Source organism: Camelina sativa, chromosome 9 (assembly GCF_000633955.1).
Source record: "Camelina sativa cultivar DH55 chromosome 9, Cs, whole genome shotgun sequence".
Lineage (NCBI taxonomy): Eukaryota > Viridiplantae > Streptophyta > Magnoliopsida > Brassicales > Brassicaceae > Camelina > Camelina sativa.
In genome coordinates this window covers 3,307,025-3,322,540 of record NC_025693.1, presented here as the reverse complement: position 1 = coordinate 3,322,540, position 15,516 = coordinate 3,307,025, and positions in this window count along the sequence as shown.

Here is a 15,516-nt window from a genome sequence, read left to right as displayed (position 1 = left end):
GAAGGAAGGGTCTCTGGATCAACCTCTACCTGAGCCTGCTGCCACGCAAAAGCTTCGCCCTCTGCTATCCTAACAATATCCTCCGGCCGCTCCATAATATTCTCATAAACGCGTGCATTCCTTGCTTTCCAAATATACCACATAATCCAAGGGAAAGCTACGACCTGAGCCCCTGGATTCTGTTTCCCTAAGAAGTGGTCAACATTCGCATACACTGAAGCCGTTGGGAAGCCAAGAGACCCCACCGGTACATGTGCAAGAGCCCAAACCTGACGGGCCGGAGGACACACAAAAAGTGCATGGTTTATTGTTTCCGCATCCGCCCCACACCGTACACAAACAGGATCACAAGCAATACCCCGTCGCCCCAAATTTGCCGAAACCGAAATGCATCCAGATAAAACTTGCCACATAAAATGTTGAATTTTAGGAGGGCATCGGACCTGCCATACACTAGAAAGGAGAATGGTTATTTCCGGGCCAGAACCAGTTGCCGCAAAGGTCCCCAGTACCTCATGCCGTGCAGCATGATAGCCTGATTTAACTGTATACAACCCTGTTTTCGTGAAATGCCAACCGAAGGGATCATTCTTCTGGTCCCTACCCAAAGGTATAGCCCCTATCAATGCAACATCAAGTGGATCAAAATGCTCGTTAAGCATATCCATACGCCAAGTATTTGTCTGTCGATCAATTAACTGATTCATTTGAAGAGAAGGGTCCTTTACCAGGCCCTTGCTTAAAGCTGGTCTCGGGAATTGAGCTGGTACCCAAGGGTCAGACCATACAGAAATGGTGTCCCCAGAGCCAACCCGTTTAATAAGTCCTTTATTAACCAGAAAGCGAGCTGAACATATACTCCTCCAGCCGTAGGAGGGAGAGTATGACCTAATTGGGTCTATAGGATGCGTATTCCTATAATATCTACTCTTAAAAACCCTGGCAAACAGTGAGTCCGGAACATCAATCAGACGCCACAGTTGCTTAGCCAATAATGCCGAGTTAAAGTCGTCCACATTTCTAAATCCAAGGCCACCCAATTGTTTACTAACACACAATTTCTCCCATGCTAGCCAATGCATACCCCCCGACTGCCCATTTGTACTCCACCAAAAATTTGCAACTGCACTGGTAAGTTTGGACGTAATTGTTTTCGGTAACCGAAAACATGACATCACAAACGTGGGAACAACAGTAGCAACAGATTTGATCATCACCTCTCTTCCTCCTTTGGAAAGCAAATTTGCTGTCCAACCATTTGTCCGACTCTGAATCTGTTCTCCGACGAAAGAGAAAACCTTGGTCTTAGCCCCACCCAAACTTTCAGGTAATCCTAAGTATGACCCCATACCACCCAAAGTTGTGATCCCGAGGACAGCCTGCAGCTCTGCCTTTGTCTGATCCTCGATCTTATGACCAAACTGGACCGACGACTTTGAAAAATTTATTTGTTGTCCCGAAACAGATTCATACTGGTGCAAGATATCTAGAATAGCCCGGCATTGATCTCTGTCCGCCTTACAGAAAAATAAACTATCATCAGCAAACAACAAATGCAATATGGGTGGGCATTTGTTGGCCACCTTTATCCCGGTAATCAGCTTATGCCTCTCTGCTTTCCGTATATTTGCAATTAGAACCTCTGTACATAAAATGAAAAAATAAGGGGATAAAGGATCCCCCTGTCGTAATCCCCTGTGCGGGACTATCAAACCATTCGGCTGGCCATTGATTAAAACTTTATACTCTACCGAGGAGACACAGAACATTATCCATGAGACCCAAGACTCTGCAAAACCCATTTTCTGTAACAAAGCTGCCACAAAGTCCCACTCAACCCGATCATATGCCTTACTCATATCCGTTTTTATAGCCATAAATTTCCCTTTACACGATGGATTTGTACGTAAACCATGGAACATTTCTTGCGCAATAAGGATATTGTCTGAGATCAACCTACCTGGAACAAATGCTGATTGAGTTTCGGAGACAAGACCAGGTAAAACCTTCTTAAGCCGCTGACACAATAACTTTGAAATAATCTTATAACCCACATTACNATCTAGAATAGCCCGGCATTGATCTCTGTCCGCCTTACAGAAAAATAAACTATCATCAGCAAACAACAAATGCAATATGGGTGGGCATTTGTTGGCCACCTTTATCCCGGTAATCAGCTTATGCCTCTCTGCTTTCCGTATATTTGCAATTAGAACCTCTGTACATAAAATGAAAAAATAAGGGGATAAAGGATCCCCCTGTCGTAATCCCCTGTGCGGGACTATCAAACCATTCGGCTGGCCATTGATTAAAACTTTATACTCTACCGAGGAGACACAGAACATTATCCATGAGACCCAAGACTCTGCAAAACCCATTTTCTGTAACAAAGCTGCCACAAAGTCCCACTCAACCCGATCATATGCCTTACTCATATCCGTTTTTATAGCCATAAATTTCCCTTTACACGATGGATTTGTACGTAAACCATGGAACATTTCTTGCGCAATAAGGATATTGTCTGAGATCAACCTACCTGGAACAAATGCTGATTGAGTTTCGGAGACAAGACCAGGTAAAACCTTCTTAAGCCGCTGACACAATAACTTTGAAATAATCTTATAACCCACATTACACAAACTAATCGGACGGAGTTCTGCCATACGAGTTGGCTTGGCCACCTTTGGAATAAGACAAATATGAGTGCGATTGAGATCCTTATCAAAGACACCCTCCACAAATATGAGTGCGATTAAGTTTGCTGTTTATATGTCCATATTCCTTTTATATTTTTGTCCTCAGAATAATAGAAGGTAAGTGGTAACTTAAAATTTGGGAAAAGAATAAATTTCAACCCGTACTATTTCAAAAGTGTAAATTCCTACACAGACAACAGATCCGTGTGTTTTTCAACCTAAACTCTTACATAATTCAAATTTATTACCTAGACTTTGAATCATTACATGTATTCCTACATTGACTCAAACAGTGTTAGTCAACTGCTAAATGTTTTGATCAATTTGACACGTAAGCAATGATGTGTCAAATTCATTGGGCTCGAAACCTTAAAACAACGTCGTATGCAATTAAGATCTTTCCCCCAATTCAAAACACGTCGTTTTAACCTTTCATTTGAAACAGTATCGTTTACAATTAAGATCTTTCTCCCAATTCAAAACACGTCGTTTTAACTTTTCATTGCAAACAACGTCGTTTTAAGGTTTTGAGCCCAATGACCTTGACACATCATCGCTTCAGTGTCAAATTGATCAAAACATTTAACGATTGACTAACACTATTTGAGTCAATGTAGGAATACAGGTAACGATTCAAAGTCTAGGTAGTAAATTTGAATTATGTAAAGGTTTAGGTTGAAAAACACACGGATATGTTGTCTGGTTAGGAATTTACACTTTCGAAATAGTACGGGTTGAAATTTACCCTTTTCCCATTAAAACTTACCTATACTTTATGTTGCTTTATTCTCCACAGTTGGATTGGTTGTTGCCAATTGTTTTAGTAGATGGGAAGATTGTTTGTGGATAAGAAACAAAAGTGGAAGGTAGGGTTTTTGTTCCTGTGAACGAGACATGGCTGCGTAGGTAGGTTTTGTGTTGTATGGATAGGGGCATAAAAATTCAATTGTGGATGTCGTTCGTAGATGGCTGTGATATTAAGCTTTGATTTTTATTGCAGGATGAAAATCATAGTTTCTGTGTGGTAATATCCAGGAGCTGGCGCTGTTCTGAGGACGGCGTTTGGGGATTCAAAGTTGACAATAAACTTTTGTCGCGTGTTGTTCTATTGTCTGCAACAACAAGGTTAGGAGAGTTAGAAGATTTGGTTGTTGGGGAATTCGATTTGGTGGAGAAAGAGGCAAATCTGAGTTACTGCATCCCAACGTTTATGGAATTGACGACGGGGGTGAGGACGCCTCCGGTGGTTATGACAACGAATTTAGGTCTTGAATATTATATTGAGATGCTTAGGAAGAACCGTGGGTTGAATTTGTTTGTAATATTTGAGAAGATCAAGAAGAGAGGAATGACTGACGACGCTGAGGATTCCGATTAGAGAGAGGAAAGTCGCAAAAAACGTAGTTGTGGGTCGTCGTGTGCACTTAGTGATAACGGTAGTGAAGAAGGATTTTTAGGAGAAGCATCAACAACAGGTTCGAAGGCATTGTTTTTTGAGACAACCCAGGTTGATGAAGAATATATGGCTGAGTTGGCAAAAATTGAGGGAAAGTTAAAGGGCAGTAATGGTGAGGAAGTGGAAATTGGCCGTGGGTTGACAAGTACACAATTAGGTTTTGTGCAAGAATTTGTAGGATTGGAAGATAGTTTTGAAGATGTAGAGGAGGAAGAAGAATTTGTAGTAACAGAGGTAGTTGTGACCCCAAGAAGCTTTGATAAAGAGTTTTGGGAGAACTTCACTGGCGATCAGTTTGGTCGGGTAAACGTGGTGGAGGTTATGTGTAACACTTTCTCCTGCTTTGATCACACTGTGTTTGTTAATGGAGTTGTTCCTTTAAAAGAGGAGAATAAAGTGAGGACAAGTGGTGGGTTGGAACAGGTAGGAAAAGTTGATGGTGACCATGTTGATGTAACCATGTGGTCACACGATCGTGGACAGATCCCTGGTCCTGCAGTGGATGGTCGCAAACTAGAAGATATAGATGATGAGGAGTTTGATATTCCTCCTTTGTTTGACGACACAGAGTATGTTAGGGAAGAAATACCGGATATGGATTTTAAGCAAGATGGGAAAGGTATATATAAGGGTAATGTGTTTGCAAACAAAGAGGATTGCCAGATAGCTTTAGCTACATATGCCATCAAGAACATGTTTCACTTCACTCAGACGACGACCAAGAAAGAGTCGTTTGTAGTTAGTTGTTCTGGGGAGAGGTGTGACTGGAGGGTACTAGCTTGTGAAATGAAGGAGTCAGGCTACTATGTGATTAGAAAAGCTAATCTAGAACACACATGCCCAATAGAGATGAGGAACAAGTACCTAAAGAAAGCGACATCGAGGGTGATTGCAGCTGTGTAGAAAGCAAAGTACAATGATCCTACTAAATGTCCAGCTCCTTTGGATCTCCAGCAGATGGTATTAGAAGTATTTAGGGTGGATGCGTCGTACAACAAATGTTGGAGGGCGAAGGGGAAGGCTTTGGAGGCATATTTGGTTCAAATGATGAGTATTACGAGGATCTTCCTTGTTTTCTGCATGTTTTAAAAGAAGCTAATCTAGGTACTGTAACCGATATTAAAACTGAAGTGGTTGAAGATGGCAAGAAAGGTTTCTGTATATGTTTTTGGCTTTTGGGGCTTCCATTGAAGGTTTTAAGAAGCTAAGGCGTGTGATTGTTGTGGATGGGATTCATCTGAATGGGAACTATAATGGAGTCCTTTTGATAGCAAGTGGACAAGATGCTAATTTCCAGGTTATTCCTCTTGCTTTTGCTATTGTGAACAGTGAGAACGACGACGCTTGGACGTGGTTTTTTGAGAAGTTAGAACGAATCATTGCGGATAGTAAGAGCTTGACCATAATTTCAGATAGGAACAGCTCAATATACACAGCAAAGAAGAGGGTGTTCCCGTTGTCACATCATGGAGCTTGCATAGCACATCTAGCCAGGAATGTTAATGCGAAGTCTCATAATAAAGGGCTTCGCATTAACATAATAAAGCCAAAAACGCCAACTGTGACGCTTATCTGGATAAAATTGGAGCAGCTCATTGGAGAAGGGCTTATTTTCAAGGGAACCGANTACTATGTGATTAGAAAAGCTAATCTAGAACACACATGCCCAATAGAGATGAGGAACAAGTACCTAAAGAAAGCGACATCGAGGGTGATTGCAGCTGTGTAGAAAGCAAAGTACAATGATCCTACTAAATGTCCAGCTCCTTTGGATCTCCAGCAGATGGTATTAGAAGTATTTAGGGTGGATGCGTCGTACAACAAATGTTGGAGGGCGAAGGGGAAGGCTTTGGAGGCATATTTGGTTCAAATGATGAGTATTACGAGGATCTTCCTTGTTTTCTGCATGTTTTAAAAGAAGCTAATCTAGGTACTGTAACCGATATTAAAACTGAAGTGGTTGAAGATGGCAAGAAAGGTTTCTGTATATGTTTTTGGCTTTTGGGGCTTCCATTGAAGGTTTTAAGAAGCTAAGGCGTGTGATTGTTGTGGATGGGATTCATCTGAATGGGAACTATAATGGAGTCCTTTTGATAGCAAGTGGACAAGATGCTAATTTCCAGGTTATTCCTCTTGCTTTTGCTATTGTGAACAGTGAGAACGACGACGCTTGGACGTGGTTTTTTGAGAAGTTAGAACGAATCATTGCGGATAGTAAGAGCTTGACCATAATTTCAGATAGGAACAGCTCAATATACACAGCAAAGAAGAGGGTGTTCCCGTTGTCACATCATGGAGCTTGCATAGCACATCTAGCCAGGAATGTTAATGCGAAGTCTCATAATAAAGGGCTTCGCATTAACATAATAAAGCCAAAAACGCCAACTGTGACGCTTATCTGGATAAAATTGGAGCAGCTCATTGGAGAAGGGCTTATTTTCAAGGGAACCGATACAATTTGATGACCTCCAACATTGCAGAGTCTCTGAACAATGTGTTAGGAAAGGGGAGATCCTATCATATTGTTGAACTACTTAAGTACATTCGTGCGATGTTAAGTAGGTGGTTTAGTGCGAGGCGCAAGAAAGCATAGAGGGTTGACTACGCTGGAGGTTGATAAACAGATGCAGAAGAACGTGGTTGGTGTTTGTGGTAGCAAAGTTGGCAGTATCTCTAGTTGGAGTTATGAAGTAGTGGGTTTACTTAACGGAAAGCACCATGTGTTGCTTGATATGAAGCAGTGTTCTTGTAAGCAGTACGATAGACTGAAAATACCATGCGGGCATGCATTGCTAGCAGCGGATACGCAAGGCATCGCTTATGGGACTTTGGTGGGTGACTGTTACAAGACAGAAACATGGAGAGGGACTTATGAAGGGGTAATTAATCCTGAAGTGAGTGATGGTGAAATTCCTGTTGAAATCAAGAACCGGTTTTTATACCCTCCTAAGGCGCGACGACCAGGTGGCCATCCAAAAGAGAGTAGGATTCCTTCTGCTGGAGAGTTTCGTGTAAGTGTACCCAGTTTCTTGTATGTGTGTAGTTTTTTATGTATTGGTGAGAAGATATATCGTAACCGTTTCATTTTGCTGTGTTATGTTGTTTGCAGAAAAATGGAGTCGTCAAAACAAAAGTGAATCATTGTGGGAGGTGCAAAGAGACGGGACACAATCGAACAAGTTGTTCGAACCCGTTGCCATAATGATGACAGTAGCACAGTAGATAGTTGGATGGTAGTGTCGGAGAACACTAATTTTGGGTACTATTTGGCGTGAAGCTAACTGGATTAGGAGCGGGTAGTATTTACATGGGTGTGTCCTGATGTGTTGTTTTTTGTGGACGTGATTGGGAACATTATTGCTTACATTACTATTAATATTAGTAATTACATTAGGTATCCATTGCTGCTTGTTTTTGTGGATATGGGTATTTTTTTGTCTAATAGTTGACGACTATTGGAAACAACGCTATTAAAATGTAATAGAGATGAACGATTTTGTATGATGTTTTGCTTTCAGCATGGGAAGTAACCATGTGGTCAGTTTGTTGTGGTTTGATGTGGAAAGGAAAGTAACATTATATGCGGGTAGATGTGTAGAAAAAACTGATGTTTCTGTCCACAAAATATCAACCATATGGATATTGATATTTTAGATGTCTAAATGATGATCAAATGCGTTGATGGTAATTACATTTGTATCCACGTAATTGGCATCCACCCATATACGACCATGTGGATATATGGCATATATCCAAATATCTAATACTCTAATATATAAAATATACTTTAACACGTGGATACATATTACTCTAATATTTTCTACCACGTGGATGGTTTGTTGTGGATTGATATGAATAGGAAAGTTACATTTTTTTGGTGGGTTTGTGTGTAGACAACAGAGAGGGACTTATGAAGTAACCACTTGGATAGTTTGTTGTGGATTGATATGAATAGGAAAGTTACAGTTTTTGGGTGGGTAGGTATGTAAACAACGGAAAATTATCTATCCACAGGGTATTAACCACACGGATTTTAATATTTGAATGACTCTGCCCTTATTTGAAACGTAAAAGGGATAGAAAACATTAGTTGTGGCTAAGTGTGTTATAAAGACAAAGGTTCCTATCCACACAAAAGTAAACATGCGGATATTGACATTTTTAGATATCCACATGTTCAGGTCCACAAAGGCAAGTTCAATAGGTATAGAGTTGCGAATCAAATCTAAGAAATCCATGTATTTAACATCCATGTGGATATTGCAAATGTCTTGGGAAAAAATAAAACCACATACGAATGCTTAAATGATGAAAAGTAGGAATTAACTACATTATAGTAATGTATAAAATTAAAGTGAAACCAGACATTAGGTATCAACTGATGAAAAATAGAAATTAAAGTGCATAATGTGTTAGGAAAGGAGAGATCCTACTTTAGGTATCAACTTCTATTAATGTTCGTCGATATGAACATTAAGTTTACACCAATCAGTAGGAGGAGGAACCACACACTGTTCGGCATCGCCCACTGCAACCTCTCTCATCTCCTCTAACCTCTTGTGCTCTACCTCGAAGTCGACAAGTTGTTGACCTAAGATTTGATTCAGTTGGGAGAGTTTAGCGTCGATTAGTTTGACTTGATGCACGAGGGTGGTAGCCTCTTCCTTCTTCTTCATATGATCATTCATCATATAAAAAATTGCTTTGAAGCGATCCATTGTCTCCGCCTCAACCACGACTCTTGTCTGAGTAACCGCGCCTTTCATGGCCTCTAGTGCTTCCTCTTCCCACTCTAAATCTGAATTGTGTTTTGGTCGTTTAGTGGAACTCTCTCCAGCCATGTTGATGGGTTGTATTGCTTCGTCTTCCCATTCTGACATGCGTTTTGGACGTTTACTGGAACTTGATATGCTCAAATTGTAATACCCGAATGGTACTAACAGCCTTGCAGTTGTAATACTCTAGGGGTCGAATTCACAGAGACTCTAGTTCACACAATAGACTTATTACTCTTTAATTATGCTAAATTAAAATATTAAATTAAAAACAATGCAAAAACAGAATTAAAGTGTTGTAAATTCAAGGATCAAAGAGCTAGGCCTAGGGAAATTCTCAGAAATTTATGGAATATTAAATCAATCAATAAATTAGGATTCAAGCAATTAAAAATTGGACCTAGAACTCTAAACACTCTTGTAAAATAAATCAGCTCTCATTACAAATATTATCTAAATTTAAAACCAGAAAATCCAAATCTCTTTGTAAAATTCAAGGTTAAAAATCAGCTTTAAAAACAAGTTTAGACTGTTTACAAAATTATTAAATCAAATCTCTTTGCAAGAAATAATTTTGTTCATCAAAAGGTTTAATCAGGAAAATCAATTATATCTCATATCAATTTATTTTTCTAGGTGATCAATCAAGAATTAATATGAAGAACAACCTAAGATGAAGATCACAGAAGATAATGAATCCTAAATATATAGATCTAATAAACCATAAAAACCCTATGAAAAACCCTGAACCTAACAAGCAAACTACTCAAACATGTTTAATGAAGAACAAGACATCTTTCTCTAAATAATAAGCAATCGATATTAAGAAGTAAGAAGGGAGTTCAAGAATCTTCTCTCTACAGATGAATCAGATCTGTCTCTCCCAAAAGCTCTTAATCAATAAGGTGGCTGAAATCAAAATTGCTAGAAAATAACTTAGGTCTAAACAATGACCATAAAAATCCTATAAATTCTCTAAAACATGTTTTGGACCTTAATTGCAAATAATGGAAACTTGGGCAAATTTTGTTAAATCTTCTAAAGCTTGTGGAGAAAACATCTGATTGGCTTTGTGGCAGCTGCATCGATCGATGCTGAGGTTGCATCGGTCGATGCATACTCTTGAACTTGTCTCCCAGCTTCGTTGATCAGTCTTCATGCTTTGATTATGCTCCAAATCATCCTCTTTTAGCTCCTTTGTGTTCCATCCATGCCAATGAGTACCTAAACCTATAAAGACTCAAAAACAACCTAGAAAACAAATCAAAAGACTCAAAAAGCACACTTATACCATGGTTAAAAACCACAAAAACTATGATATATCATAACTCTCTCCAGCCATAGCTCGAGTCTAAAAATGAAAACAACCGTAGCCAGCTTATAGGTGCAATGATCGAAAAAGAAGATGCAATTGATTGAGAGGAGACTGAGAGGATATTTATAGGTGCAATGATCGAAGAGAAGGAAACGTTTCATTGAATTTAGAGATATCCAAACGATACAATGAATTTAGAGATATCGAAACGATTCAATGAATTTAGAGATATCAAAACGATACAATAAATTTAGAGATATCGAAACGAAACCTCTGAGGTTTCTGTCCACAAATGTCAACCATATGGATATTGATATTTTAGATGTCTACTCGATGATCAAATGCGTTGCTGGTAACTACTATTTGTATCCACGTAATCGTCATCCACCCATATACGACCATGTGGATATATGGTATATACAGTGGCGGATCCAGCAAATCTGTTGAGGGGGTGCAAAAAAAACCCAAAAGTGTTCAGATGGGGATTTGAACCCCTTACCTCAAATAATATGTGGTGCATCATTGACCACTAGGCTACTTACATCACTAATAAGTATGCATAAACTAAACATTTTATACTTTTATGTGGTGCACTTGCACCCCCTCTAATGAACGTGGGTCCGCCCCTGGGTATATATCTAAAATAACCATTCACCACAGACGAATGATTTGCTGATTGAAAATAGGAATTTACTGCGTAATTGTAAAGGTGTCTACTAGAGTATAGTTTTGGCTAATAGTTGACTAATATTAGATTCACGGCCATACCGAAATGTAAACAAGGTGAAAGGTTTCTTCTTATGTTTTGGTCAATTGGTCAAGAATCTTACCTTACAATTGTTCTCAAATAAGTAAACACGTGGATACACATTACTCTAATACTTTCTACCACAAAATAACCACGTGGATGGTTTGTTGTGGATTATTATGAATAGGAAAGTTACCTTTTTCGGTGGGAATGTGTGTAGACGTGGGGAAATTATCTATCCACATGGTATTAACCACACAAATTTTAATATTTGAATGACTCTGTTCTTATTTGAAACGTAAATGGGATAGAAAACATTAGTTGTGGCTAGGTGTGTTATAAAGAAAAAGGTTCCTATCAACAAAATAATGAACATGCGGATATTGACATTTTTAGATATTGCATGTCTTGGGAAAAAGTGAAACCAAATACGGATGCTTAAATGATGATAAGTAGGACTTAACTGCATAATTATAAAGTTACAAACTTAATACCATCCAACATTCAGAAATTTCAGCTTAATCTTGCACATAAATACACCCTGAATACCATAACTTAAGATAAGTACATTATATCTCTCGATAGGTAAAAGTAGATACACTCCATGCATCTCTCCCCATTGTATTCATCAAGAGAGTCGTGTTGTGACCAGCACTCTGGGAAATCTTCAAAATGCCAAGTCTTCTTGTACGTGCTTTTTTTAAGGTTCGATGATGTAGATGTGGTACCTCAAAGAGTCTGCCATTTTGTATGCTTGACCAAAGCCGTACTTCCTCCTAAAGTTCCATTAGACATCCAAATCTAGAGTTCCAGCGCAGCTACTCAATATTACCCATAATAGTTCAGAAACTGGTTATACACTCTTAACCGTACCAACCAATTAGATTGCCTCTTTCAATTAAAGGCATTGAAACGCAAGGAACAAGCTATTCACATACAAAGCATACAAATTCTTCTAGTATAGACACCATCCAAAGAAATCAAAGTAGACATGCGAAGGCCTTGACCATTTCACAAACTCGGGATCTCGATCCAACCTGACCGACGAAAGTGTCTCCAGAGACAAAGCAGCTACTTTGCCCGCGCGACCAGCGAGTATCCAGTTTTCAGCGCGATCGGACCATCTTAAGATACCAAACTCACTATTTTGGCAAGTATAGGGGCTGGGATGTGCAGATCTCTTGGCATAGGTGTCTTTAAATGTATCCACAAGTATTACCCACATCAAAATTTTATTATATAACATACTGATTCGCAGATCTGGATTTGTATAAGTAAGAAAACGAACCTATAAATTAAGTTGAACAATAGACTCGCGGATTGGCTCCGGTTCTGGTTCACGGTCACTCCACCGTGTCAAAGCACTATGCAGCCAAGGGTAATGTCTGGTTCTTGTGAAATGTGTACCAGCAGTGACGATGTTGTATGTTGGAACCATGTTTCCCCTTTCGTTGTGCTCTATATGCGAACCCTTAAATGCTCCTTTTAAAGCTAACTTTATTTTATTCCAAGTAATCCACATGGATATTGTGTTCCAGAAATTATTGTTCGAAATACTGTCCACACGATTAAAGTTCTTGCAAAATTTAATTCAGTTGGCTTACATATCTTAAAAAGCTAGCCTACCAAATGGAGATCTCCAAGGAAAACGACAGTGCTCGTATTATATTACTTTCTACTACGAAGAAACCACGTGGATGCTTTCTTGTGGACTGATATGAAAAGGAAAGTTACAATTTTTTTGGTGAGTAGGTTTGTAGACAACGGAAAATTATCTATCCACATGGTATTAACCACACGGATTTCTCATTTTAATATCTGAGTGACTCTGTCTGTATTTGAAATGTAAAAGGGATATAAACATTAGTTGTGGGTAGGTGTTTTATAAACACAAAGGTTCCTATCCACAAAATAGTGAACATACGAATATTGACATTTTTAGATATCCACATGTTCTTGTCGACGAGGGCTAGTTCAATGGGTACAAACGACAGCGTTGCGAATCACTACTAAGCAATCCACGTAGTAGACATTCATGTGGATATTGCATATGTCTAGAAAAAGAGTGAAACCACATACAAATGCTTAAATGATGAAAAGTAGTAATTAACTGCATAATTATAAAGTTACAACCTTAATACCATCCATTGTTCTATTCAAAGTAATCCACATGGATATTGTGTGAAAAATAAGTATTGTTCAAATTTCTTTTCAAACGTTTAAAGTTGTGGCCAAATTTAATTCAGTTGGTTTACATATCTTAAAAAGCTCACCTACCAAATGGAGATATCCAAGGAAAACGACAGTGCTCTTACTGTCGTAGCCCCACAAATTTCACATCACAACCGTAACCCATCTAATTACAAACCAACTGCCCGGTTTCATCTTTTATTTGTGTTCAACTGTTGGGAAATATGGTACAGCTAGCAACATGATTACCTACTAGCAATGCTAGAAAGTACATTTCCCCACAATAACTCCATTAGATTGGATCTCATCAGGCTATCCACATGGGATAAATACATGGAATAGAGGTGCATATTTATTGCGAAGATAAATACATGGAACAGAGGTGCACAATATAACTCCGTTATTAGAAATAATTGGTATCCACATGGATACACTATGAGGCATAAAGTGGTGAGAGGACTTAAGTAGCCCTAACTAAGATTGTCACCGTATATAAAGGTTATGAACCTCTTCACGCCACATACACGGTTAGGAAGCAAAAGAATTTGTTGTTGATGATGGCCAATACTCAGCGTCATGAAGAAGCTCTAAGAGTAAGATTCGTTTTAGTTCATGGCAACCTTCTATGTCAAATAACAATCATCTAACTTATTCACTTTATAACACCACCCTTAATTATGTTCAGGTCGCATCCAATACAGAGTTTCACATACCATCCGAGTTGTTTGTCAAAGTTACTGCTTTTTTGGGTGAAGAAGGTGTGGATGCGTTGAAGAACTTGTTAATTGCTGGTAAACAAGATTTGAATGCGGTTTACTCCAAGGAATTTCTTTCAACCGTGCGACTTGACAAGTCCAAAGATCTCTTGTGGTGTTTAATGCGGCACTCAAAATACTATTGCTTCTTCTCCAAATGTCTTGAAAACAACAATCCTTACGCAATATGGGCGAATAATAAAAAGGGACTTGCTTATGGAGATTTCGTTTGTGCTTGTTATAGTTCTCAAAGCTGGTCCCTCGCATATGTAGATGGGAGATCTAGTGATGTAATTTTAGTCATGTCGGTCCATAAATTATCACCACCGAAGACGAAGTGTAGAGTGGGTCGTCCTCGATGTCCTCGTTGTGCACGAGCGAAGACTCCTTCGTATCATTTCACAAATGTACCAGAATGTTCTCATCATTTCCACCTCTAGCCGACCGAAATAGCTTCTTATATGATATAACGTATGGTGTTATTTTATTTGATGTTACTCCTTTTAAACTCAACCAAAAATTATGTTTTACGTTAAGGTTTTGTTATTCTGGTTTATGGGTTACTGTAACAAAGATTCTACAAGGGTGTTCAAGGCTTTTAATTTGGAGAATTTTGCAGACTCAAAACATTAACGTTATACTTAAAACTCTATCTCGAAGTGTATTCACCTCTGAGTATCCATGTGATAGGTGTCTATGGATACTAAATTTGTGGATGCTAAAAAAATTAATAAAATTGGTCGAAGCTATGAATTTGTTAGATTTTAGGTCCTAGAGTTTACTGCCTAAAAACATTATGGTTAGGGTATTATGGTTATCCTTAAAACTCAATGTGCCAGAGTATCCACACTTTACAAACGTATTTAAATTTTTTTTTGTAAGTTTTTGTTTTGCCATCGCTTCACTGTCGCAATGCTTGGTCTAAAAAGGTTTAGAGTTTCAGTTACTACTTTGGTAGTATATACGTTTTTACACTTTCCCCTAAATCTAACATTTGTTGATCTAAGGTTTAGCTTGTTATGTCATGTTTTAGGGTTTAGTGTTAGGGTTTAGGGTTAAGGGTTAAGGGTTTAGGGTCTAGGGTTTCTACTATATATGTTTAGGGTTTTAACAATTTTTCCATTACTCTAATGTTTGCTGTCTAAGTTTTAGATTTTTAGTTAACCTTTATGTTATAGGGTTTACCTTTCAGGGTGTTGGGTCTAGGTTTTACGATTTACGGGTTAGGATTTAGATTTTAGGGTGTATTGTTTACAGTTTAGAGTTAGGGTATAGGTTCAGGGTTCAGGGTTTAAGGTTAATGGTCATTCATATATGTTTTGAAATCTCTTAAGCAAATTACAAATACCTCTTGGACCATCAAAATTGAAGTAAGACTCATTATCAAACAACGTTCATGATTTATTTGTCCATAAGTGATTGAACAAGTGGATATGTAGACAAACTCAAATCCACGTTTACGAAATGTTATGGATACGTGTACATGGATAGAAGTTTTTGGATATGCACCTGAGGTCCAGTTAACGAAGCTACTGAGCACATGTCGTGATCACTCGTACTTGTAAACAAAATACTCGATTT